Source organism: Protopterus annectens, chromosome 4.part0, assembly GCF_019279795.1.
Source record: "Protopterus annectens isolate FY-2018-M chromosome 4.part0, PAN1.0, whole genome shotgun sequence".
NCBI classification, from domain to species: Eukaryota; Metazoa; Chordata; order Ceratodontiformes; family Protopteridae; genus Protopterus; species Protopterus annectens.
This window is the reverse complement of record NC_056733.1, coordinates 1,800,998,072-1,801,024,074: the sequence shown is the minus strand read 5'-3', so window position 1 is coordinate 1,801,024,074 and position 26,003 is coordinate 1,800,998,072.

Genomic DNA, 26,003 nt, shown 5'->3' with positions numbered 1-26,003 from the left:
CACACTTAAATCCAAAAATAAATAGTAAGGCATAAGAATGTATGCTTTGGAAAATCAGTGCATTCTTCCAAAGAAAGAAGTCTAATTTTTTTATTCAAAGCAAAATAAATGCATGCACGTAGAGTTATGGCATAACAGTGGTGCAGTGGTTACCACTGCCGCCTCACAGCAAGAGGTTTTCCGGTTCAATCCTTGTCTGGGGTGCTTTCTGTGCAGAGTCTGCATGTCCTCCTTGTGGTTGTGTGGGTTTCCTCCAGGTGCTCTGGTTTCATCCCAAAGATGCTGTAGGTGGATTGGATACTCTAAATTGGCCCTAGGCATGAGTGTGTGCGTGTGTGTGCCTTTCATGCTGGCAACTTGACACTGTAAAACTCCACTGCCAATCATGAGCAGACAGGTGATCCACTGTGGCGACCCCTAACTGGGAAAAGCTGAAAGAAGAAGTACATGACTTGTGGATAGCCATATTTTCTGTCATTTTACCTGAACTTTGCATACCAGTAAATCCGCTATTGGTAAACTGGACAGTGCCATTTTGTATATTAAATTTCTGTTATAGCAAGCCCCTACCTAATGTACTATAACCTTGAAACATAAAAAAGCATGAAATGTGTACATTTTTTTGCTTACTTTGAACTGCTGGTCTCTATTTACAAAAGCAAACACTAAGCACATTTCTACTGGATAAAGTCTTCCATGTAAAAGAAAAAAAACTTTAGACAATCTTTTTTCTTTTGCATGGATTGGATACATCATGGTTTGACTAACTGAATGAATGATGTGATAAAAAAGCAGATAAAATGTGCCTCTTGGATTACAACAGGAAAGGCTGAAGTATTTTATACACTGCATATCGGATAGAGGAGGCATTATTGTGATAGAAATCCTGTGCATTCATAATACTCCTGTACTGTAAATATGATATCTGCAGGTTTACTGTATCACACCATAGATGATATATTTATGCTAAGAGAAAAAATTATGGGAAAATAATTGGAAGACTAGACAAACAGAAACCTGACAGCAGCAACATGCAAAATAATATCACTAGGAATCAAAAGTCAATAAAATGACCATACAGTTAGATGGGAAAGAGCAATAACATTAAATAAGAACATGGATGTGTGTGTAGTCACATTCGATGATTAAAGGAAGCAGTGTGGGACAGCAGTGGGGATATAGCCAGAATATGTGCATAGAAAAATAAATCACCAAAAAAAAAAAAAATAAAAAGAAGAAGGAAATATTTCCCCTGTATAATGGTAGCTGTCAGGGTCCACATTTTTAATCTGTTAGCATCCAAAAACAGAATCTTTCTAGAGACAGGTAAATCCTAAACACTGCATCATCACTATTACAAATGACAGTCTCCTCCACTCATTATGTCTTCCAAATTACAGTCAAGGTACTGTGTATTTTATTAGATAAAGACTTAGTAGCTCTTTAAATATCCATAATGCCAGAGTTGGTGCATGATGTATATCACGTGACTTCCATCTTCAGGTAGTTCTCTTCCATGTCAGTAGTGTTGAGATGCAGCCATTTGGCTCTTCTGATTACCTCTTCATTCTATTACAAATTATGGCCTGGTGGTAGTCGACAAACAAAGCTGTAAATACATTCCACGGTATGCAAAAGTGGTTGGATTGAAAACTAGCTACAGCTCAAGTACTCTGCATGAATTTACTTTACTTTCAGAAGTAGTAAATGAGAAGATGAAAACAGTAGATGTGACAGGACCATTATTCAGTATAGTGAAGCAATGAAATCTGAGTAATTTGTAGACACTAGACTACTAGGGAAAATCCAGAAACACAAACAGTAAAGGATTACAACAAATTAACACAAAAAACTTTACACCTACAATAAACCAAATAATGAAATGAGCAAGATGGTATTGATATATTCAGAGACTTTTCAGCTGACACACCATTTCTCATTTTGTAAATAGTAGGAAAGAAACAGCAGAATGTGCAACCAAAATAATGATAAATACAGGATCATTATCCTTGACAGCAGTAAAATTTAGCTACACCTGGAAAAAATTATGAAATACCATAGAGCATGCAAAGTACCCTTCTTCTACCCTAAATCCAACACATCCCTTTTTTGACATCTTATAAACCTTGCATTCTGCAAACATATTATCTTCTTAGCTACTCCAACATAATCTGCTGCCTTATTTCACTCTTAACAGTGTAAACATTACTATTTAAGCAAGGACAACATATTATACACTGTGTCCATGTTACTTTCTTACTGTTTTCCATCTTCTTTTTCACAGATTACTCAGTACTAGCTCTGTCAGGAAACTGACCTTTATATTGTTGTCCTGTTTTAGTGACATCATTATTTGCGTCTATTACTTTGAATAATGTATACCAGCTCCAGCCTTTCATTTATGACCTTTAACACTTTCACTTATTCTCCATATTATTAACCTACTCAGATCATTTCTTATTAGATCTAACATCCACCATATATCCATATTCCCCCCATCCAGAGACAACACTTGAGGTATAAGGATAATGTCATTTTCCTCTGATACATCCTCCTGGTACAAACAGGCCAAGAGTGGCCATGCCCACCACACTTAGTGCCACTGACAATATGGTGCATATTATATTACAGTTTCCTAGACAGTAAACAAAACACCTGCATGTGTTCTAATTATCCATACCAAATCCAGTCATCTTTAGGTTAAGCATTATACCGAACTGTACATTTCTCATTTCCTGAAAAAAAAACAAGTTGCCTACATATGCAAATGATAGCCAACACTCAATGTGCTTAATACTGTCACTATGTGCAGACAATAAGCTTTCAATGACACATCTAGAAATGATCTGATTTCTTTATAGTTATTTATATTTCTTTACCTGCAAAATCTGACTGGGTCATACAATACTGCTTTTTAGTGGATACTCAGCAAGAAAAGCTCTTACAAATAGGCAATTAAATTGCACCTCACAAATAGACAACAAAAATTAGTACTGAACATAAAATATTAGACAATAAAGACTAAAGGTTAAATACTTAGCTAAAAAGATTATAACTTTGATAATAAAACAGAGTAAACATAAGCCATTTACCTTTCTATCTGATAAATCAAAAACAACTAAAGACAATTGAAAATAATGAAAGTTTATAGAGAGATAATATACAGAAATATATTAATTTTAGCAATGTAGATGTAGAGTGAGAAAATAGGTATTAAAGTAAGTGTGAAAGAAAAGAAGATTCATAAATAGTTGAAAATTTGTTAAAGAATGTAGATAAAGGAGCTAATAAGTATTCTATAAAGAGAGGAGAAAAAAAGAAGTTATGTACTTACCATAACGTTCCATCTTTGATGTCCATCTTCATTAATCCCTGACATATGTGTTCGGTTCCAGTACTAGAAACAACTCGGCCATCACTACAGCTCGCACAGGCCAAAAACTCTCTAGCTTCATCCTTACCCACAACCCCCCTGTCCCAGTTACTTCAGATCGAGTTTGCAGATTAGGAATAAATATAAAGATGCCTTAATGGAAACCATATCCGCTATTCCTCAATACATGTCATAATTACTATGAAAGTATTCACTCCATCAAATAAATCTTCACAGGTTGGGGGATGGAGGGAGCGGTGTCAAGAATAAATGAAGATGGACAACACAGATGGAATGTTATGGTAAGTACATAACTTTTTTATATGATGTCACTCTTCATTTCATCCTTGGCATATGAGACAGAGTTTTCAGTTATCTTAGATCTTGGGAGAACTCATGGAAGGATATTCCTGAGCACCATTGAACTGAAAGATGATCTTTCCCTAGAGCCCAAATTCAATTTGTAACAAGTAATAAAGGTACGGGAAGAAACCCAAGTAGCCGCTGCACATACATCATCCACTGAAGACTAGAGTGGAACACTGCTGAAGTGGCAACATATCTTGTAGAATGTGCCTTCATAGATTTTGGCAAAACAATTTTATTTTTGTCATAAATAAAGCAAATGTAGTCCTTGAGCCATCTGGCTGTCAGTTTGCTGACAGGTTTACCCAAGCTAGCACTTGAAAAGGACACAAATAACTGGTCAGACTTTCTGATGTCTTTAGTTCTGTGAAGATAAAAGTGCAATTGTCTGTGAACAATAGCAAATATAAAAGGTAATCACCTCTGTTTGAGAAATTTAGAAAGAATACCAGCAAATTAACAGACTGATTGATATTAGACTCTGACACCAGTTTAGGTAGAAAGGTGAGATTTCTCATAAGGTAACTCTATCTTTGTCAAAAATCAGATAAGGTGTCTTACATGATAAGGCCTGAATTTCTGAAATTCTTCTGACAGAGGTTATTGCCATCAAAAATAATATTTTCCAGGACAAGAACTTTAGATCACAGTCTGCAGATGGTTCAAAGGAAGACGTATGATGGTTTGCAACACTAGGCTTAGGCCTCAAGAAGGAGTAGGATCTTTGGAAGGGGGCTTCAGTAATAGTGTCTGCTTTAAAAATGCCTTACAGAGTGTATGACAGGCCAAAAAACATCCTTCCAAACTATCATGAAAGTTTGAAATTTCTGCTAGTTGAATTCTGAAGATAGAAGGGGAAGCTCCTGCATTGAAAAGAGAGGCTAAGAAGTCTAAAATATTTTCAATAGAAGCAGAGAATGTGTCAATATCTTTTTCATGAGCCCAAAAGACAAATCTCTTCCATTTACTAGAGTATAGTCTCTGGGTGGAAGGCTTATGAGAAGCTAAGAAAACTTTGTGTAATGAAGAAGAAAGGTTAAGATGCCTGGCAACTAGTGGAACTGGAGGAACCATGCTATCGGCTTGAGGTTTACAATGTCTGGATGGACTAGTCTGCCTGGATGTTCATAGGTTCATAGGTGTGTACTAGGCTAATGGTCCTGGAGCCTTTACAAGCCTAGCCCACAGAAGTACCCTGGCATCATGCCACCCAACGTTAGCTCCCAGAGCCTCTATCAAGTAGAGCCACTGCAGTGATCCCTGGGGTGAACTTCCTATTTCCTGTCCACTCATCAAGATTTCCCATGAAGAGGGCCAGTGAGGTGCTCTGCTTGACATGTATGGGAAGTCTATTCCAGAGCATGGGCAGTCTCTGGGTTATGAACCTGTCCTTCCAGCATGTTCTGCTGATTGTGGTAATGGGTTTGAGGTCTCTGGAGCATGTGGTGTGGAGGGATTTGGATTTCTTTAGATGTAGCATTTCTAACAGAGCTGGATCGGGTATGGCGTTGTATGTCAAGCAGAGGTTGCCTCTTAGTAGACTATATGAGACAGAGAATAGCTGGAGTTTTTTGAGTCTGTCCATATAGGACATGTGTTTAAGGCCTAGGATCCTCTTCGTGAGGTACTTTTGTGGCCTTTCCAGCTGTTGCATGTGTCTAGTGAGGTACATGCCAAATGGGGCATTATACTCGATGATTGGCCAAATGAGGGAAGAATAGAGAGAGATGATGACCTCTTTCTTCCTGGATGCAAAACCCTTGGTAATGAGATGTGCCACATAGAAGGACTTTCTGACCACAGTGGCAATGTAGTGGTTGAAGGAGAGGTTGCTGTCAACCTGTGTCCCCAGATCTCTTATAACACCTTCAGTGTTCAGTGGGCTCCCATCGATGTGGTAATTGGTGGGAACTGAGTTTTTCTCAAAGGGGACGATGACGCATTTTTTGGCATTAAGCTTAAGGCCATGGTTTCGACACCAGTTATTGGTCTCAGTGAGGCCTTTCTGTAGGATGTCTACATCACTTGTGGAGTTAATAATGGCTCACGACTTTCAGTCATCTGTGAACTTAGTCAGCCAGAGTCCCTCCATGTTGGCCTGGACTTCTGAGAATTAGATACCAAACAGGAGAGGACCCAGGACTGATTTCTGTGGTACTGCACTTTTTACTGGTCGGCTGTCTGACTCTGAGTCTGCTACTTTCACACTGTGGTTTCTGTCTGTGAGCCAGTTTGCAACCCACCTAGTGATATAGGGGTTGATGCCTAGTTTTGTGAGTTTATCAATAATTCCTGAGTGGGGAATGGTATCAAAGGCCTTGGCCAGATCAAGGTAGGCTGTATGAAGTGCCTTGCCCTCATCTACAGCTCTGGTGACTGACTCAAAGAAGTCAACCAGGTTGAGCAGGCATGATCTACCTTTCACAAAACCAAATTCAGTGGGATCTAGAGTTTGGAAATTCCCTATAACCTTGTTAATTAGGTCCATGATGATGGGCTCAATAGTCTTACATATCATACTCATCAGGCTAATGTGGTAATAATTCTCAGGGTCTGTAGTCACTCCTCCTTTATGGAGAGGGGTGACTGTAGCAGTGAACCATTTGGTAGGGACAAAGCCTGAGGTGAGGCTGTGATTGAACAGGGCACACATATGTGGTGCCAGTTCACTTTGTAGTTTATGTAGAACACATTCAGGGATATTGTTGTGTCCCACAGAAGCTGTATTCTTGGCCTTAGACTATGCAGCTTTAACCTGTGCTGCAGTAATGCTGGGTGCCTGGCATTCCTCCGGTATTGTGATTGGTCCTTTGGGAGGGAGAGAGATGGGTAAAGTTGGCACTGAATCTTTCAGCCAGTATGTTTGCAATATCTGTTGGCTCAGTATAGGAGGTACAATTGTGCAGCAACTCAGAGCAAACCTGAGTATTGCCATGGAGATTCGTGATATAACTATAGAAGACTTTGTGGTTGTTTTTAGTGTCTGCCACAATTCTACCTTCATAGCTGGCTCTAGACGTTTTGATGATGGCAACTTTTGTTGAGAGTAATAACAGAGTTTTTCCAGTCTTGGGACTTCACCTTTTTCTGCAACAGTTGAAGAGCAGTCCAGACAGAAGGTCTGGAGCCAGGTTCAGAGTCCAAGGTCGTCAAAACGGATAAAGTCAAATAAAGGGGGACCATATTTGTCAAGGCCAATAAGATGCAATGAGGATTTTGGAATTAGATATATTGGGGGGAAAGGCTTATAGTAGTCTGGGGACAGCCATGTCTGAAGAAGAGCATCTCTTAGTGACTTTCCCCGAGGATGAATTAGGCAAAGTAGCTGCTACAGTTGTTGTTTAGAGAGAGGTGAACAGGTCGCAGCAAGGCTGGCCCCAATGATGGAAAATCCTTTCCATCACTTTTGGATTGAGAGACCACTTGTGAGGCTGGAGAACACATTTGCTCAGTTTGTCTGTTATCAGAGTGGAACTCCCCAGAATGTGCATCACTATCAGATAGCAGTTCTGCCACACTCTGAGTGCTTCTCAACAAAGGGGGTAAGACTTGGTTCCTCTGTTTGTTGATGTGCCAAACTACTGACATATTATCTGTTTGGATTGCAATTCTTTCCAGAGGAAGAGCTGATTGAAAGGCTTGCAATGCTAAAAGCACTGCTCTTAGTTCCAGAACACTGATATGCAATTTGGCCTCTAAGGGAAACCAAGTGTCTTGGACAGTCTTGCCCATAAAATGCTTCCACACCCCATGTGGGAGGCATCCGTGGTCACTATGGCCTTGGGTTCAGAAAGGATGAAGGGGCAGCCCAGGAGAATTTCTTAGGAATGAATACACCAAGCTAGATCTTCCCTGCAATGATTGGTGATTAGAATCTCAGCTGACATGGGTTGGTATAGCATAACCATTGAGATGCCAGTAACCATTGTAGAATTCTCATGTGAAATCTTGCTAGGGAAAGTAGAGTTATTGTCACTGCCATTGAACCTGGAGCCTTCAAGAATAGTTGAGTGGGTACTTTTTTTCTCTGGATTATCTTCCAAACCTGAGTTATAATTTTTTTGAAGTCTCACTGGAGGAAGGGATGCTACTGTTGATGTTGTATTCAGTACCCTTTTAAACTCTAAGTTCTGAGTTGGAGTCAGTTGGATTTTCATGATTTATAATTATTTCTAGGTATGCACAGGTCTTGAGAATGTAATCTCTTGCCTCTGTCAATCGAGGCCTGGTCGGAGCCATAGGTTCATAGTTTCATAGGATGGTACAAGGCTATCAGCCTTAGGGCTTATACAAGCCTAGCCATAACAATTGCCTGGATATTTCTTCCCACAATATTTACTTTCTTGGACTCCTGTCTAGCAGGGTGACTGACATGATCCCTGGGGTGAATTTCCTATCTCCCATCTAACTGTCAAGGTTCCTTTTAAAGAGGGCCAAGGAGGCGCTCTGCTTGACATGTATGGGCAGTCTATTCCAGATTATGGGGAGTCTCTGGGTCAGGAACCTATCCCTCCAGCATGTTTTGTTCATTGTGATGACAAGGTTTAGATCCCTGGAGCGTGTAGCTTTGAGGGATTGGGATTTCTTTAAGTGGAGCATGTCCAACAGCTCAGGGTTTGACATGGCCTTGTATGTTAAGCAGAGATCACCTCTGAGTAGACGATATGCCACACAGTATAGCTGGAGTTTTTTTTAGATGGTCAGCATAGAGCATCTGCTTTAGGCCTGTGATTCTTTTAGTGAGGTATTTCTGCAACCTTTCCAGCTGTTGCAGATGTCTTGTGAGGTACATACCAAATGCGACATTGTACTCTGTAATGGGTCTAATAAGGGATGAGTACAGTGGGACAATGACCTCCTTTTTTCTGGATGAAAAGCCCTAGTGATGAGATGTGCCACATTTTCCTGACTGTTGTGGTGATGTGGTTATCGAAGGTGAGACCACTGTCCACCTGTGTCCCTAAGTCTCTCATCACACTTTTAGTGTTTAGTGTACTGCCACCAATGTGGTAATTTATGGGTACATGTTTTTTCCCAAAGGGGATAACTATACATTTCTTGGCATTAAGCTTGAGCCCATGGCACTGGCACCAAGCATCTGTTTCTGTAAGGCCCTTTTGTAGAATATCCACATCATTTGGGGATTCAATAATAGCTCCCAGTTTGCAGTCATCTGGAAAATTTGTTAACCGGAGTCCCTTAGTGTTGGTCTGTACTTCAGAGAAGTAGATGCCAAACAAGAGCGGTCTCAGGACTGAATCCTGAGGTACTTCACTTGTCACTTGTCTGGAGCTGGATTTGGAGTCAGCTACTTTTAAAGTCTGGGTTCTGTCAGTAAGCCAGTTGGCAACCCATTGAGTGACATAGGGATTTATGCCCAGCTTAGTAAGTTTATCTATGATTCCAGAGTGGGGAATGGTGTTGAAGGCCTTGACGAGGTCCAGATAAGCTGTGTAGACTGCGTTACCCTCGTCCACAGCTCTGGAGACTGATTCAAAGAAGTCAATCAGGTTCAGGAGACAAGATCGGCCCTTCATGAACCCAAACTGGGTGGGGGCAGGTGTTTGCAGGTTGCTAATGTCTTTGTTTATAAGTTCCATGATAATGCGTTCCATGCTTTTGCAGATCAGGCTTGTCAGACTGATGGGACAGTAGTTCCTGGGATCCAAGGTGGATCCCCCTTTGTAGAGTGGGATAACTGTAACTGTGCACCACTCAGTGGGCATGAAGCCTGAGGTAAGGCTATGATTAAACATGAGACTTAGGTGAGGTGCCAGTTCATTTTGTAGTTCATGTAGTACACAACCCGGGATGTCATCTGGTCCCATGGATTCTTAGCTTTGGAGAGTGCAGTTTCTACCTGTGTGGCTGTGATTACCGGAATTTGGCAATCTTTTGGTATTGAGATGGGCCCTTTAGGGGGTGAGAAGGGGGTGAAGTTGGCACTAAATTGATCTGCCAGGATATTGGCAATATCCTTGGAATCTTATATTTAAAGTCATTCTGTTGTAGCTCAGAGCAGATCTGAGCATTGCCATTTAGATTCTTGACATAACTATAGAATGCCTTGTGGTTGTCTTTGGAATCTTTGGCAATTTTATTTTCGTAACTAGCTTTGGAGGATTTTATGAGGGATCTCAGCTTCTTACTGAGGCTGGTAAGGGAGTTTTTTTGTATCCTGGGATTTTCCTCTTTTCTGCAACAGCTTCTTCCTTCTGTTGTATAGTTTGTTTATGGCAGGAGACCACCAGATTGGCTTCTTTTTTTGGAGGAGAGCATCTTGGTTCTATTTGGGATGGCACGATTCATGCATGAGTGGATGTGCTCGTACAGTGCCTCAGTGTAGGATTCAGCAGTCGAACTTTCAGCTCCCGTCTGCATGGGTGTCATGAAGTTTGTCACTTCTGACTTGAGTAGCATGAAGTTGGCTTTGGAAAAGTTTTTTACAGAGGTTTCCTTACTGGGGGGTGAGGGTGGGATGTGGATATCAAGGGTGATTTGCTTATGGTCAGACCTGACCAATGAGGGGGTGACCACTGGTGTGGAGCATCTATCTCTCATGTTGGCAATGACCAGGTCTAGGATATTGGAGCCCCTGGTGGGACAATGGATTAGTTGATCCAGGGTGTTGGAATTTATGAATTGCAAGAACAGCTGGGAAAAGGTGTTTGTACCTGAGTAGTTTTCCCAGTTAATGGCAGGGTAGTTGAAATCACCTAGTATTAGGGTATTTGGTTGTATCTTAATATTTTCCAGTATGTTTAGAAAGGTGTAGTGAGTATCTTGGGGCATGGTGGGGTATCTGTAGCAAGCTACAATTTGGATTGATGTCTTACATAGTGTTAGTTGCACCTGGAGAATTTCAGATGCATTTTGTTGGGCAACTAGCCTGGAGGTGTGAATATTCTTGGTGAATATGGACACTCCTCTACCTTTAGTGTTTCGTTCTTGACTTGGTGGCTGAAAAAATGTGGTAAGAGTTGTAGCCTGGTATTGCAGGGGTGCTCTCTGGAGCCTTGAACCAGGTCTCAGTCACTGCACAGATAACAATGTTCTCCATTTTTAGGAGTGCCTCGAGAGAGTGCATTTTCAGGTTTGGACTTCTAGCATCGAGTAGCATTACCTTCAGATTTTGCATGCTTGTATCTGTTACGGTGGTGGTTTTGTCCTTTGAACCTTGCCTAAAAAAGGCACTATAGGGGTGGCAAGATCTTTAGCCAGCAATCTGAATCCCAGGGGTGACAGGTGCAGACCATCTCTGGCAAAGCATTGTGGGCAGGTTAATGTTGAGGGCCTCCACATATGTGGGTTTAGTATTGCTATGTGTGGGTGTTGATGCTGTGGGTTTTGAAGGGCTATGTGTTGCTTGTGGTGTAGTGCAGATGTTAACCTTCTTCTCTTGACTGTCTAGCACAATCTTGGCTGGAGAGATCTTTGCTTCCAATTTGGCTATGAAAGTGCATCTCTCGCAGGTTGTAGTATTGGGTGGTATGAGGAGAGGGTTGTCTGTGTACATGAGGCAGTTTCTGCATTGCCCAGTATGCCCAGATTCACCAGGTGGACTGGAGAAATCACTGGAAGCTGACCCTTGGACATGCCTGCTTAGGTGCTTTTTTTGTAAAGTACAAGAGCTGTTTTCCCTTACCTTTGCAAGGTACTTTGCAATTTTAGGCTGTTTAGTGCCTATGATTAATTTCTCCTTATTAACAAGGAGAGTTGAGTGCTTGTATCAGTTTAAGGCTTCCTAGTGCTTCCCAGCAAGTTCTAGAGCAAGTGCTAGTCACAGGGTAAGGAAAGTCCCTGCAGTCTCAAGTGAGCTGCTACTACTGCCATACATTTGGTAAACACTGTGGGGGCTGTGTTGAAGTCAAAGGGCAGCACACTGAATTGGTAATGACTGGCTCCCAGACAGAAGTGGAGGACTCTTCTGGAGCATTTCTCCATTTTCATGTGGTAATATGCATCCTGAAGATCTGTTGAGCACATCCAGTCATCCTTTCCCAAAAATGGAAGAATGGACTGTACCATGACCATCTGGAATTCTATTTTTCAAACAGATTTATTCATCATACTGAGATCCAAAATTGGTCGCTAGTACCCTGTCTTTTTTGGCACTAAAATGAATCTTGAGTAAATTCTTGATCCTCTCTGGTCTGGTGGAACTTCCTGGATAACTCTTTTGTCTTGCAGCTTTTGAATTTCTAGAACTGCTGGTTCTGAAAAATTGGAGTTGACCCCAGCTACTCAAAGCAGACAGGACAGATGTGGCCCCAGGAGGTCTCCAGATCTGACAGAGATGAAGAACTCAGAAGTAAATAAATGGTTCTGAAGGGAAAGATCTCTCTGGAAATGATATTGTTAGTGCTGGAAGGCTGGGAGGTGACATCTATAAAACCTCAGAGGAGGTCAGAGGAGGAGTAGTGAAAAGGGTAGAAGCTGAATTAGTTCCAAGACCCAAATGGGTCAGAATCAAGGGGACTCTTGTAATTCAAGGAGGTCAGAGGAGGAGGAGTGAAAAGGGTAGAAGCTGAATTAGTTCCAAGACCAAAAGGGGTCAGAATCAAGGGGACTCCTGTAATTCCTCTCGCCCAAAGAATTTTATTCACTAGTCTCTCACATCAATCTTGATGAGACTTTTGGTGGAATGGATAGAGGCTTGAGAAGGAGATTTTGGTCTCTTTAAAAAAGGCCTTGGGCAATTTACCAGAAATAGTGTCAATAGAAGGCAAACAGACCACTCTTGGCAAATCAAGCTGTTGAACTGTCTGCAGCAATGTAATCAGCATTGAAGATGAGGTGTCCTAAGTTGAAATCCTACTCTCCTGTTGTGTCGAAGATTTTGTCTAATGTTTAGTAGTCAGAACAGTTGTCAGTACCAATAATATTTTTTCCAGCACCAAAGTTTTGGATTGACATTCCATCAGATTTGAAGTACTTCACGGAGCTGACAATTTATGCTTTACTGAGTTGATTCCAAGGCGGATGATGGTATTGACATGCTCCTCTTTTAGACCTTTCTAAAGATGAAGAAGAGGAAGGGGAAAATATCAGATTTACTCTTTGCAGCAGATATGGCTTCCCCAAAGGTTGATGGATTTAAGCCCTTGAATATTAATGCATTTTTCCTCTCAACAAGAGCTCTGTGTCTAAAGCTGTGACAAATGCTACAGTCCTCTTGCAGATGAATGGCCCCATAAACAATAGACCCATAAAAGATGAGAGTTTGAAACAGTAATTTTGTGGCCACCCTTCTGGCACTTTTTAAAACCAGTGGTCCCTTTAGGTTAGTTAGCCATAATGACAGGAAAGACAAAGAAAACAAACACTACACTTCTAAAGAAAGCTGTGGTAATGGCGAGTTTTAGTAATGGCTGAGTTGGTTCCCATATTGGAAACAAACCCATATGTCAAGGATAAAATGAAGATTGACAACATCAGATTAAATATTTTAGAAGGAAAAAGGATAAGTATTTGGGTAGAATGAAAGTGTAATGTGGAGGAGGAGAATTACTGATGATGAACCCAAGTAGGAATAGTAAACTCTTTGACTTGTGGTGATTGATTACAATCAGTAGATGGCAATAGTCTCTGAGTTATTAGGATGTAAAATATAATGGCTAAAACCTCCATGTAAGGCAAGACTTCTTAACATCCTCACAGATTAATAGCCTATGACCCTATATGGGGGAATGTCTGATGGAAAGTGAACATTGATAATGCATCACTCAACATAACCCACAAGTAGCACTGTATGCATTAAGAATTATCTTTGCAATTATTTATACTGTCACATAGTGAATGTCATGCGCCCATAGTTGTGGACTAGATGCCAGCTCTTTGCCTACAAGCCATTAATATGCAAAAGTTTACTGGAGAGATGCCATGCTACAGCCATCAGCTGACCACAATCACTATCATCACTAGTGCAGCAAATAATGCAAGGAGCTACACTGACCCTATTAGTGACTGGCTGTGACAGTTGTGTACCAGAATGATGCATGCTCATGTTATGCAGAATGCAGCAGGCTGTAAACATTCTGCATATCATAATAGGCTCGTACTGAAGGTTCGCGGACTCATCCAGGCAACAGAAATGGGCTTTCAGCAGCCAAACACTAACTCAATGACTATTATTTTCATGGACAGGATGGTATTAAAGCCCTCCTCAGCAACTCCCTGGGGGGAGTTATAGGTTCATAGGTTCATACTAGGCTATCTGCCCTAGGGCATTTATAAGCCTAGCCAGAGTGTGTTTGTCTTTCACCACCCATTTTAAATTAATTTTGCTATGCCCTTTTTCGAGGTTATAGGTTCATAGGTTCATACTAGGCTATCTGCCCTAGTAAAATACCCTTGTCAGTCTCGAACCCCACACCTTGGACTCACCAGTCTTATGGACTGGTGTCATTAGCCAAGGTTCAAGAGTGTAGCCTGTACCACATAAAAAACAAAACAGGGAGGGGACATATAATAAAATGGGAGGGGGTGGGAGATATTCAATACTGCAATCGCTGCCATATATAAAAAAAAAATAACTGTAGTTAATAACATTAGAATGGTTTGCACTTGCCAATTAGGTGACCGTGAAGAATTGTACAATGCAGGAAAAAGCAGGCAGTGCAGTTAGCTTGTGTGCTAAACAGGAGAACCATGGACACTTCCAGGATTAATAACTTACACATTGGTAATGGACTCTAATGTATCACAAACTACCTAGCAATTGATAAAATGGTAACCCTTCTTATTCCAGTACCATCACCACCACGCCCCGGTCCAGATAAGGACCTTACAGTAACATGAGTGCAATCTATTTCAGCAAGCACCTTAGAAAAACATGCCATTGCATAGAAGAAAAAACATATGGTCCTAGCTCAGTCACATTGTGACACTAGGATAAGCTCCACTACATATGTAAAAAGTATATTGAGGAACTGCTTCAGTGTCCTTGAGGCACAACCCTGTGAGATGCCCACTGTGTCCTTATTTTGTCTCTGAAAGGTTCCCATGGCAAGTATAGTAAGGGCTATATCTACCATGCCATCCATATATATAGGAACACTACATATTCCCCCATTTCCTATAAGTATGCCAAACAAGATCATCAAAGCCCTTTTTGTATCCTTACCAACTCACAACCTGTCCACTAACTTCTGCTCAGCAAAGTTAAGGTCAATTATCCTTTGCCTGTACCTTCTTCTCCTAGGTTGATAAGTGGCAGGCATCAGTGCCACCAAAATAAGCAACTCATAGTAGTTACCAGCTAGGCTTGCAGCTAAACTGAGCATCTTTGCAAATTGAAAAGTATATTAAAAGAATGGGGATTTGCTCATTATAACCCATCTTTACACAGTGCAGACATGCATGGAAATGGGACTATGAAACTATAAGTGGCAAGAAAAGACACACATTTCCATAAGAAAGTCACAGATTTCTCACACATTTCTTATTTGCAACTCTTTTTTTCATTACTGTGCATATGATTTTCTTATTTGTGTTCTAACCGATTCACTTTGGGGAGCTTGTGCCTCCGAATCATGCCTAAGCTACACTTGTGTGTGACTCAAGTAAATGCCAAACACACGTAAGCATAATAACGTTAAACAGCACAAGATCTACATATATATCTATCTATATCTATCTATATCTATCTATATATATATATATATATATATATATATATATATATATATATATATATATATATATATATTTATCTCTCTCTCTCTCTTAATATATATATATACATACACACATATGGGAATTTGAAATCTGAGTGATTTTGATGAGTAGGACATGTTCAAAATGAATGCTGTTGAGTAATCATGATAACACAAGCAAACAAAATGCGTTTGGTATTTGGAGGCAAGATAATCAATGGAATACAATGCAAGTACTTTATTTCAAAATGAAGATGTAACATTAGACATAGACATCCCGCAAAAGGTATTATTTATGTTTTGCATAATTCCAAGGCCAATGATTTTGATGAAATCTTCAGTTTTCAATTGTATTAAAAAGCACAATATTCAATATGTTGAGGGATTTTAACAATAGGGAAAAAGTAATTACAAAAAAATGAAAATAATTATATTTCTCCATCAGTTCAAAATTCTCTGAAGTTATTCACTTTGGTATGCCAGAAAGAAATAAAAGTTATACAAATAAGCTCTAACAAATGCTAATCAGGCTTTCAGATTTGGATAAATGTAGCGTCATTATTAGAAAACTATGGAAAAACATTAATTAGTAACATAGGAAGAAATACTGTACAAGGTTATTATAAATCTTGCTATTGTATTATAAATATTGTACAAATTTGCACATTTGAATATTGCTGTTTTTTTATGCCGAATTGTTGAAAACCAATAAAACTTGTTGGAAAAATCATTAGACATAACTAGTTGGGTACATCACAAAAATAATAAGTTACATAGCAATGTTTGTGTCTTTCGGCTTTTCCCAGTTAGGGGTGGCCACAGAGGAACTCCGGTCTGCTAATGATTGGCAGTAGAGTTTTACATGCTGGCTTGCCGGGCCTAGCGCACAACCTTCAACGAAGGAACGTCCGTTCACACATGTCGCCACACAGAAGACGCTCTAACTGAGAATCGAACGGGCAACGTCTAACTATGAGGCGACAATGCTACCGCAGCACCACCACTGCAGTAATAATAAGTTACATAACAATAATGCATATTAATGTTCATGACAAAACAGAGCAAATCTACATGGAAAAAAAGATTACTTCAGGCCAGTTCCATTAACAGCTACATAAAGTGTAGTTATTGTGTTGTGGTGCAGCAGACTGCCAACATGATAACTCGCTGTTTGGCATTCATTAAATGGCACTACACATTGTGTAGAGCCGAAAAACAAAAGGAAATGGCAGAGTATGCTAATGATAACATAAAGAGCTGATTTCCATGCTAAGTAAATAATCCAGTATGGTGGAGCCATTTAGGAGCTTTAAAGCAATCATGTATAGTCAGTGTAGCCATTTGCTCTGTACAGCAAAACTCTGTAATACAGCCGGATTCTACTTAGGAAAAAAAACATGTTAGAGGTTGCTGCTGCTGTTATTATGCTGTATGTGCAACAGGTTTTATATCAGGGTTCTGCTGCTGCTGCCAAACCTCAAATAAGTAGAAGAAGGGTGTTTAAACCCTGTTTGACTTATCATGGATTGCATGACACAGACATTACTGAGGGATTTAGGTTGGACAGGGAAGCACTGGAGGCAATGTGCAACCTCTGCTACCCCCCCTCCTAAAGCAACAGGGAAATCATGGAGAACCCATCAAGGTGGAAACACAGGTATGTGTAGCATTACCAATACTAGCTACTGCGACTTTCCATAGACCTACAGAAGATATACTAGCGGTATCACAGGCATCAACCTCAGGAATATTGCATCAGTGTTTAAATGCAATGCTAATATATGCAGGGTACCACAACTGATTCCAACGCACCCCATAGGAGTGAGAAAAGCCCATGCAGGAATTGTATGCAATAGCACACTTCCCTGAAGTGCTTGGAGACATAGATAGGGGGAATGCATGTTATGCACTTGAGCCCTGGCTCATGACACCCATGAGCAACCTACAAAACCCCACTGAGTAAGGATACAATGAACCTCATGCACAGACTAGGAATATTATTGAACGTGTGTTTGGATTGCTTAAACCAAGGTTCTGCAGTATGGTACATATTCCTCTGCTGAAAAAAATGACAGTCTCTGCCATGAAATACAATGTAAATCTCATGAAACAGCTACAACAAAGACAGCAAAGAACAGGGCCACAGGTAGGGCCAGCAGCAGCAGGTACAGATGAGGAGTGTGAGGGAGAGCCACCAGCTGCAGACGGTAGTGGTAGACAGAGCTAGGTGCAGTATGTCCTGGTTCTGGCTAAAAGGCAAAGGACAGCACACATATAATCACTACCTAGGTCAAAGCCTAGGATCCCATGCACAATCATATAGGAAAACTGATGCCTGCTAAACTTCATAACCTTTAATTCACCATATAATGGTTGAGCTCTAATATGCATCAGGCAGGGACAACTCCCATAGACGCAATTATTCCCTGCAGTAATGACGAGGTAAATGTGGAACTGGTAACAAAAATAAGAAGATTACAGAGTACTCTCATGTAGAAATATGTATATGCCCCTAAGCAGAGCATTTGGCCGAGGTGTATACTTATGTCAGTAATATCTCCTATGTCAGATTTTTGCAGTATACAGTTATGTATTATAACCAATACTGTGCATCAAAGATTTCAATTGACCACTATCTATAAAACATGGAAAAGATCAATGATATCCTCATTTGCACTACTATATTAAGAAGTAAGATTGAATTACCTTCTGCTTCAACTGCTTTACTTACAATATTAATTGAAGTACAAAGAGCATCAACAATTATATAAGCAATCATTCACAAATGGGTAGGAACAAGAAATCAAAAAAGTTTCTTCTGCAATACATACTGATAAATCCAAGCTTATGAGAAAGCAAGCATTTGCCATCCACTGTGTGCATCAGAGATATATGCAACCCAAATTCACAAAGACATGTGCAAATGGCAGGGCACAGTTATCATAATTTGCAAAGGGTGGGGGGTGGGGGGGTAGGAGATCAAGGCTGTCACCAAAGAAGTGAAGGAGATCAAGGTGTCACCAAAGAAGTGAGTGTGTGTGAGTGTGTGTGTATCTACCAGAGTATACAGTGCCCAGGGCCATTAACAAAAGATATACAGCACTCATCAGTACTAATTTGATAGCTTGCTTGTGTGTAAGGTGGTATAGGAAATTATTTTTTTTCAATGTGTGTGAATTGCTACTGCTACTGCTTCCCTGCACATACAGAGTGCTGCCATAGAATAGTTGCACTGCTACTTCCATGGCCCTGGCTGGAAGATGGGGCGCTACCTGAACATGATGATGTCCTTTGATTGAGCTCTTCTCACAACTACTTCCAGTACCATGACCCTGTGGCCTACCACATCTGGCTGTGGACACCACAATCATTGATGGAGCAGTGTATGTAGTATCACTATGGGAACAGGATCCTGCATGATCATGTCTGCTAAGACCAGCAGCTGTAGCGGCTCTCCAGCCACATGAATGCCCAGCCTCCCCAGCAGATGTTTCATCATGTTTCATCATAGACACTTCCCAATCCAGTGTGTCATTTATCCTGTCCAAGTAGTTACCCACATGGTTTAAGGACACATGCATGTCAGAATGCACACCATTTCATACTCTCACTATGTCTTCTGAGGACTTGGTGGAGCATGCCTGTGCCTCCACTATGGCCCTACATTAGGTGGCACCTAATGACACACCAGAATCAGGAAGAGAGTGGACAGCAGGCCCCCTCTGAGTACCTCTAATAATCCTCCAGTGTTGTCACTAGCCCTCACGAGGGATATGGGGAGAAGCAACCAGCTCTGCAACCAGAGTAACCGCACTACCTGATCAACTGTGTCATCCTGTATTAGCAGACTCTGTGTCATGGATTTATATTGACATACAAACTGGGTCCAAAATATGGGCAGGGGATGTGTAAGCCACAACCTCAATGTCAGACTGACCCTCTGCACTCTTAGACTGTGTCTCTACATCACCACAATCATCATCAATGGCTACTAATAATCTGACATCAGGTGGTAGGAGTTCCACAGTTGCACTTTCAGGATCACCTATGATAGCAAGCAATAGACATAACAAACAGAGAAAAAGAGAATAAAATCAATCAAATATTTTTCTTATAAAAAGTATTTTAAACTGTAATATATGCTAAAGCAGCAGCAATCTTTACTCTCGTTAAAACCTGAATCTACCGTATACAATAAAAACGATAATTAAATGTGTGCTTACCATGTGCAGGTGGGCTTGTAGCCTGCAATTCAGATATCCCTGTAGTGAGGGAAGGAAAGGAAAGATGGCTGATAAGTATAACAATTCAAATGAAACAAGAAAAAGAGAACAATCCTCTGCATGTGCAGATTAAGAATGTTCTCATACAAAAAAGTACTGAACGGTTGGATCTCCCACCCCAAAAATCCCTCCTCTGTCTCTTTATAATTGAGTTGTCTGACTCACACTTATCTTTGGCTCTACATTTATCAGACATATAAGGTATAGGCATTTAAAGATATAACAATGGCGCTTGCATTTTGCATACCTGGAAGTTCTGCTTAAGACACTCTGGGTTTGTCATCCACATCAACACCAACATCAAGGATTCCGTTTGAACCCTCTGCCAAGCTATCTGGATAGTGGACAAGAACTCCTCTGTTTCAGTTAGTGGTGGTTCAGTAGTAGGACCATCTTTTGTATCCACCTGTTCCTGGGCAACTGCAGCCATTCTATGGTGGGCAGATGTTATCATATTATTTGTCCAGTGCCATATCTGGGAGTAATTTCTTCCATGCACTCCAACAGCATTGGTATCATTAACCACCTGCTGCATATCCTCTCTTGGGCAGATTTGTCTTGTCTAAAGCTCCCTATGTGAAAAGCTCCATGGCAACATAAGGCCTTGATAATGACCTCATCATCATAGAATCAGTGTATGGTAACTTGTGAGGTACAAATTTCTTCTTGGTGCCATATCTCTGTATGAGATGAAACAGAAAACAAACGCAAAATTAAATATATAATACACAGACACAATAGCTGTGAACTCAATTATGTGTTAATGCATGCATCTGTCATGATCACAGCAATTTAAAAGGTAATGCTCCCTACCTCTATACTCAAGTTAGGGCAGCCCCTCCTCCCTCCAAAATATTCTTAGTGAAATATCAACAATAATATATAGTAGTTTTATAATGCAGAGAACATGTTGTTGTAACTGCGTAATGCATCACACTATTAAGCATAATAATTCACAATGTCAAGTAGAAATGTGCAAAACTATTATAGTGCTATCTTCACTGCTGTGGAGGGTAACCAGATAGATACACTAACTTAACACATTCCATTGAGCTAGCACATGTAAAAATACCTGACCTTGCTACGAAGCTATTCTGCAATAACTATTAAAATTCCAATGAAATAAAACTTGCAAAGTATATGGAAAGTAGCATTATGTAGCAAACGTTTTGTAATGCAGACATAACTGATATGCATGGGTTCTGCTAACCATAAAGGATAAAGAAAAAGCAGAAAAGTAAATAAATGGTTTGTACTGGGCATTGCAATTCATCCTTAATGTTTTACTGAAAGCATTGTGTAAAAAATAGCAACATGTCTTGACAAGAAACCAGGGTAAAACATTTTGGTGTATGAATGTGTTGAGGTGGGAAACTTAAATAAGGTCAGTATTGACTAAAAGTGACAGACATATTTAATTTTAAATTATGTAAATATTAATTGTGTCTGCTGTGTGAAAAATAAAATCATTTTTGCTGTTCCCTGTCCCCTTTTCTATTCCCTTGGCATCGTGCCTCTCAACTGTCCAGATTTTCACAGAATGTCCAGATTTTTGCCTCATATTGTTGGTCTATTTCTCACTAAATTGTGGTTTTCTGTCAAATCACTTGCAAATCATTGAGGACTGTAGTCAGAAAATAATAGCAGACATCTGAGTTTCAGACTTTAAATTCCTCAGAAAATTCAAGCTAATGTAAAACCTGTTAGTCTATCAACTATAAGTTTGTAAGAGCAATATGTAAAAAGTGCCCCTATTTTTGGCCCTTTGTCTCCCCATTATTTGTGGCTTTGTCCAGATTTCTTGCTCTAAGAAAATGAGACGTATGCATGACATTTCCTAAAGTCCTGATATCGTGAGACATACATGATAGTAAGAATGTGACAAGGAGATGTGAAAAGGCTGAATGTGTCAGTGTAACGCAGTAGTAGCTCTGCTCATTGAGGGATATACACTGTGATTCATTTCATGTTCCTTCAAACTGTTATCCAAATAAATTTTTTGAATGCTTTTGATAAATATTGCCTTCTGCATTTGCATTCTGTTTGGCAGCATGAGATGAACTTTCATGGCTTAAGGAATAAAGTTAAAAAGTTAGTTTAGGCTGCCTTATGGACCACAAGGAAGCCTGACAGCATTTTATAGCCATCAGCACTCTTGGTTGTACTCTGTAAATACACCTGTCAGGTAGTTTTCTCTGGGGCATAAGGCGTAATTGCAGTGAGCTTCAAAAAGAACAGCTCATGCATGGTTTGAATCCACTTAACTAATAACTTTACAGAGGGTAGTCTGAATACATATTTAATCACAGTTTGTGATACCATTGTATTGCTGTTTAAAAATCAAATACTGTTAGTATTGCTAACAACATGTGAGCAGTTGTCTGTCTGCTTTCACCTTATTTGTCATTAACTACAAGTCTGATAAAATGTTCCACCAAATATATTAACGATGTCACAATGAGATGTGAGAAGGATGAATGTCTCACTTGAGTGCACTTCTTGCTCTGGTCATTGCAACATATACCCAATGATTGCATGTAATTTATTGTCGGCCTTTTCTTTATCATATACATTTTAATGCCTTTTTCCATTTGCTCTCCTATCAACAGCATGCAAACATGGTTCGCTACCTAAGGAAAAAAGTGAATAATGTAGTTTAGGCTGCATTATAGAGTGCAAGCATGCCTTGGGCAGTGCTTAGTACCATGTCCAAATCTTTGGCCCAAGGAGTAAATAAAATGAATTGAGCAAAATAAAGTACATGATGTTGTTGTTGTCTTTCGGCTTTTCCCGGTTAGGGGTCACCACAGCGGCACTCCGGTCGGTTAATGATTGTCAGTAGATTTTCATGAACGCCAAGGTGCCAGCTCGATGTTCAACCTATAATGAAGGCACGCCCATTTATGCATGTCTTTCAAACGCCCACCAAACCGCGGGGAGGACATGCAGACTCCACACAGAAGGCACTCCCTGCACTCCAGCCGAGAATCGAACAGATTACAGATCACATCTCAATTATTCACAACATGCAACATATATATATATATATATATATATATATATATATATATATATATATATATATATATATACACACACACACACACACACACACACACACACACACACACACACACACACACACATATATATTTTTTTTAATCTATATTTTCTTTCCTCTTAGCAGTGTGCAAACATGGTTCACTACCTAAGGGAACAAAAGTGAAAAAGAATTTAGTTTAGGATGTCTTATGAGGTCAAACAAGCCTGGTAACAGTGTACTTTCCTCAGAACTCTGGACAGTACTGAGTGGGCAAATTCCAGCTGTCAAATGCCTGCCTCTGTAGCACAAGGTGTAAGTGTATTGAGTTTAGATAAAGAAACCAGCACCTTAAAGGTTTGATTCCAGCTAAAAGATACTTGCACAAAGGGTATCAGAATCCCATTTCTCACAATATTTTGATTAGGACTGTAAAAATTAAGATAAAAGATGATGTTAGACATGTTTATGGCAAGCAGTAATGCTTCACATATAACATCAAGTTAATGTGTGTACAACGTCTTAAACATGACAATGGCAATACTTCATATAAAATTTACTTGCATATGTATGATGGACACAATAACTTTGTTATAATCATCATGACTCATGACATATATTAATTATGTATTTAGGACAGTCGTGGCTTGTTAAGTTCGTATGTAAAATATCCCAATTTGCATTATTCTGCTCATTCAAAGGCATCCATCTGAAATATATTTACAAACACAAATACTGAATTTTATGTAGAAATGCATTCCCAGGACTGATTAAAATCACACACATGCAGGCCTCTCTGAAGTGTTTATTCTGAAATTTGTATATCTTTAATTTCCATGCTTAAAAGGTAGTTCTCCTCTGGCAATGCCAAATTACAAGTTAAGTTTTCATTTTTGCATGCTTTATCCCGATTCCCAACTGGTGCAACAATACTTTAACTCTGTGTAATCTCCAACATCACAATATGTCACAATTCATCTTCTTTCTCCTTCCAAACTATAATGATTGACATTGTATTAAGTTTTAATTTCCTGTCATTTTATGAAGAATTATATGTCCAAACCAATGGTGTAGCTATGGAAGCCGCAATGGGTCCCAGCTATACTAATGTCTTCATGCATGGGTGGGAAGCAGCTAGTGTGCTAGAGAGCAGGATTAAAAACAGTATTATCAAAATGTTAACATTTATTGACAACGTGTTTTTGGTTTGGAGAGGAACGAGAGAAATGTTGGAAGAATTCATAGAATAGTTAAATAATGTTTGTTCCTATTTAAAATTTATAGATCGTTATAATGATAAGGAAATTAATTTTTCAGATGTAACTATGTACAAAAAAGATAACAGATTAATGTCCAAAGTATATAAAAAGGAAGTACAAAACAATAATTATCTACACTATACAAGCATGCACCCCAAGAAAACTAAGACAAATATAGTGAAGGGCCATTTGACCAGAATTAGTAATTTAACTATGAATAATGATTTTATAGAAGAGGCAGAGTTTTTTTGTAATAAAATTGTCAATAGGGGAATCCTACAGAAGAAGTAATTAGCACCTTAAAGGACATCAAAGAAAAAGAGAAACTCTACATAGTGAGAGTTCAGTGAATAATACCCCATATATTAAAAGAACCGTAATGGTGGTACATAATAGTGTAGATTCTAATGCTATAAAAAATGTTATTACTAGAAATTGGGCACTATTAGGAGTGAGTTCTGAAATAATGGGCAAAATAGCAGAGAAACCTGTGTGTACTCACAAGAAAGGGAAGAGTTAGAAGAACTTCTTTCAAGGGAAGTTAAACAAGCCAAAAAAAGTGTTGCAAAAAAGGGATGACTAAATGCTTCAGGTGTAATATGTGCAACTACTTATATACAGAGGCTAATGAATTAAGCGTAGGGAACAGCAAAGTAAGTGTACCTGGTGGTTTTAGCTGTAAATCAAAAAATGTGCCCCCGGATTTACTAATCTTTCATGCAGGACTAATCTAGTCCTGCATGGAAGCGGCAGTTGAAGAGGAGGATGGCAGAGCGCCATGCATATTAATGAAGGTAAGCTGCCTGAGCTCCAAATCCTACATTGAGCATGGATGAGTGCAGGGGGCGTGTCTGAGAGCAGAGTTCTCAGAATAAACATGCCCCTGCAAAGTAGAACAGAAGAAAATGTAAATAAATGAGCTTGACTGCTCATAGGTGTCCGCATATCCCCACCAACAGTCCCCATGTGTTCAACAGCAGCAGTACATTGAAATAAAATGAAGAAACCCTTGTATTTATATTTTTTAAAACCCAGAGTACAGCTAACTGTAGGTGCGTGGGTTTGCCCATCGCTTAGCTATGGGTAAAGCAGCATGAAGGATAACAAGGAAGATATAGCAAATGAAGCAGCACAGCAATAGCATAGTGGTCAGAGCATCCGCCTAATGAGGAGGCATTCCTGGCTCGAGTCCCACTGCAGCACATACCATTTTCCATATGTAATCTGTATACAAACAATTATGTACATTTTATTGCTGTATAACCTACCAAATAACATTTAAATGTGAAATGGAGTACTGCATGCAATGCACATGTGAAGAGTCAGTACCATAATGAATAAGTCAGCAATAAGCAGGCGTAAGCACAGATAAGTAGAAGTTAACATTTGTAAGCACTAGTAAGTATGTGCAAGTGCATATGGGTGGGGTGAAGCAATGTCGACACAGATCAAGCAAAGGAGATGCTAACTGCATGTAACACACTGTGACCGGAAGTCAGCAGTGCTAACCTCTGCGCAAACTCGCTCACAACTGCTTGAATGTGCTTTAAGCACAGCGTATCCAACAGCCGGTGTCACGTGTGGGTCTGTGTACACTAACAGAGTCAGTCATAGGTATCACAAAGCATACGTGGCACACAAGGTTGGCCGGTATGTATATGAAACACAGTACCCAACAATACCAGTCAACATTATTGGATATGTTGCTAAAGAATTAGAGGTATATGTGTTTGTATAAATACACATAACTATATAGATATATACCTCCCCTCTCTGTAGTACAAATGTATACATACATAGTAGACGTATAAATAAATACCCACAAATACAGATATACATATGCAGACACCCATACATCCACATGTTGGTAGATATATATATATATATATATATATATATATATATATGTATATATATATATATATATATATATATATATATATATATATATATATATATATATATATGCATATATATATATATATATATATATATATATATATATATATATATATATATATAAAT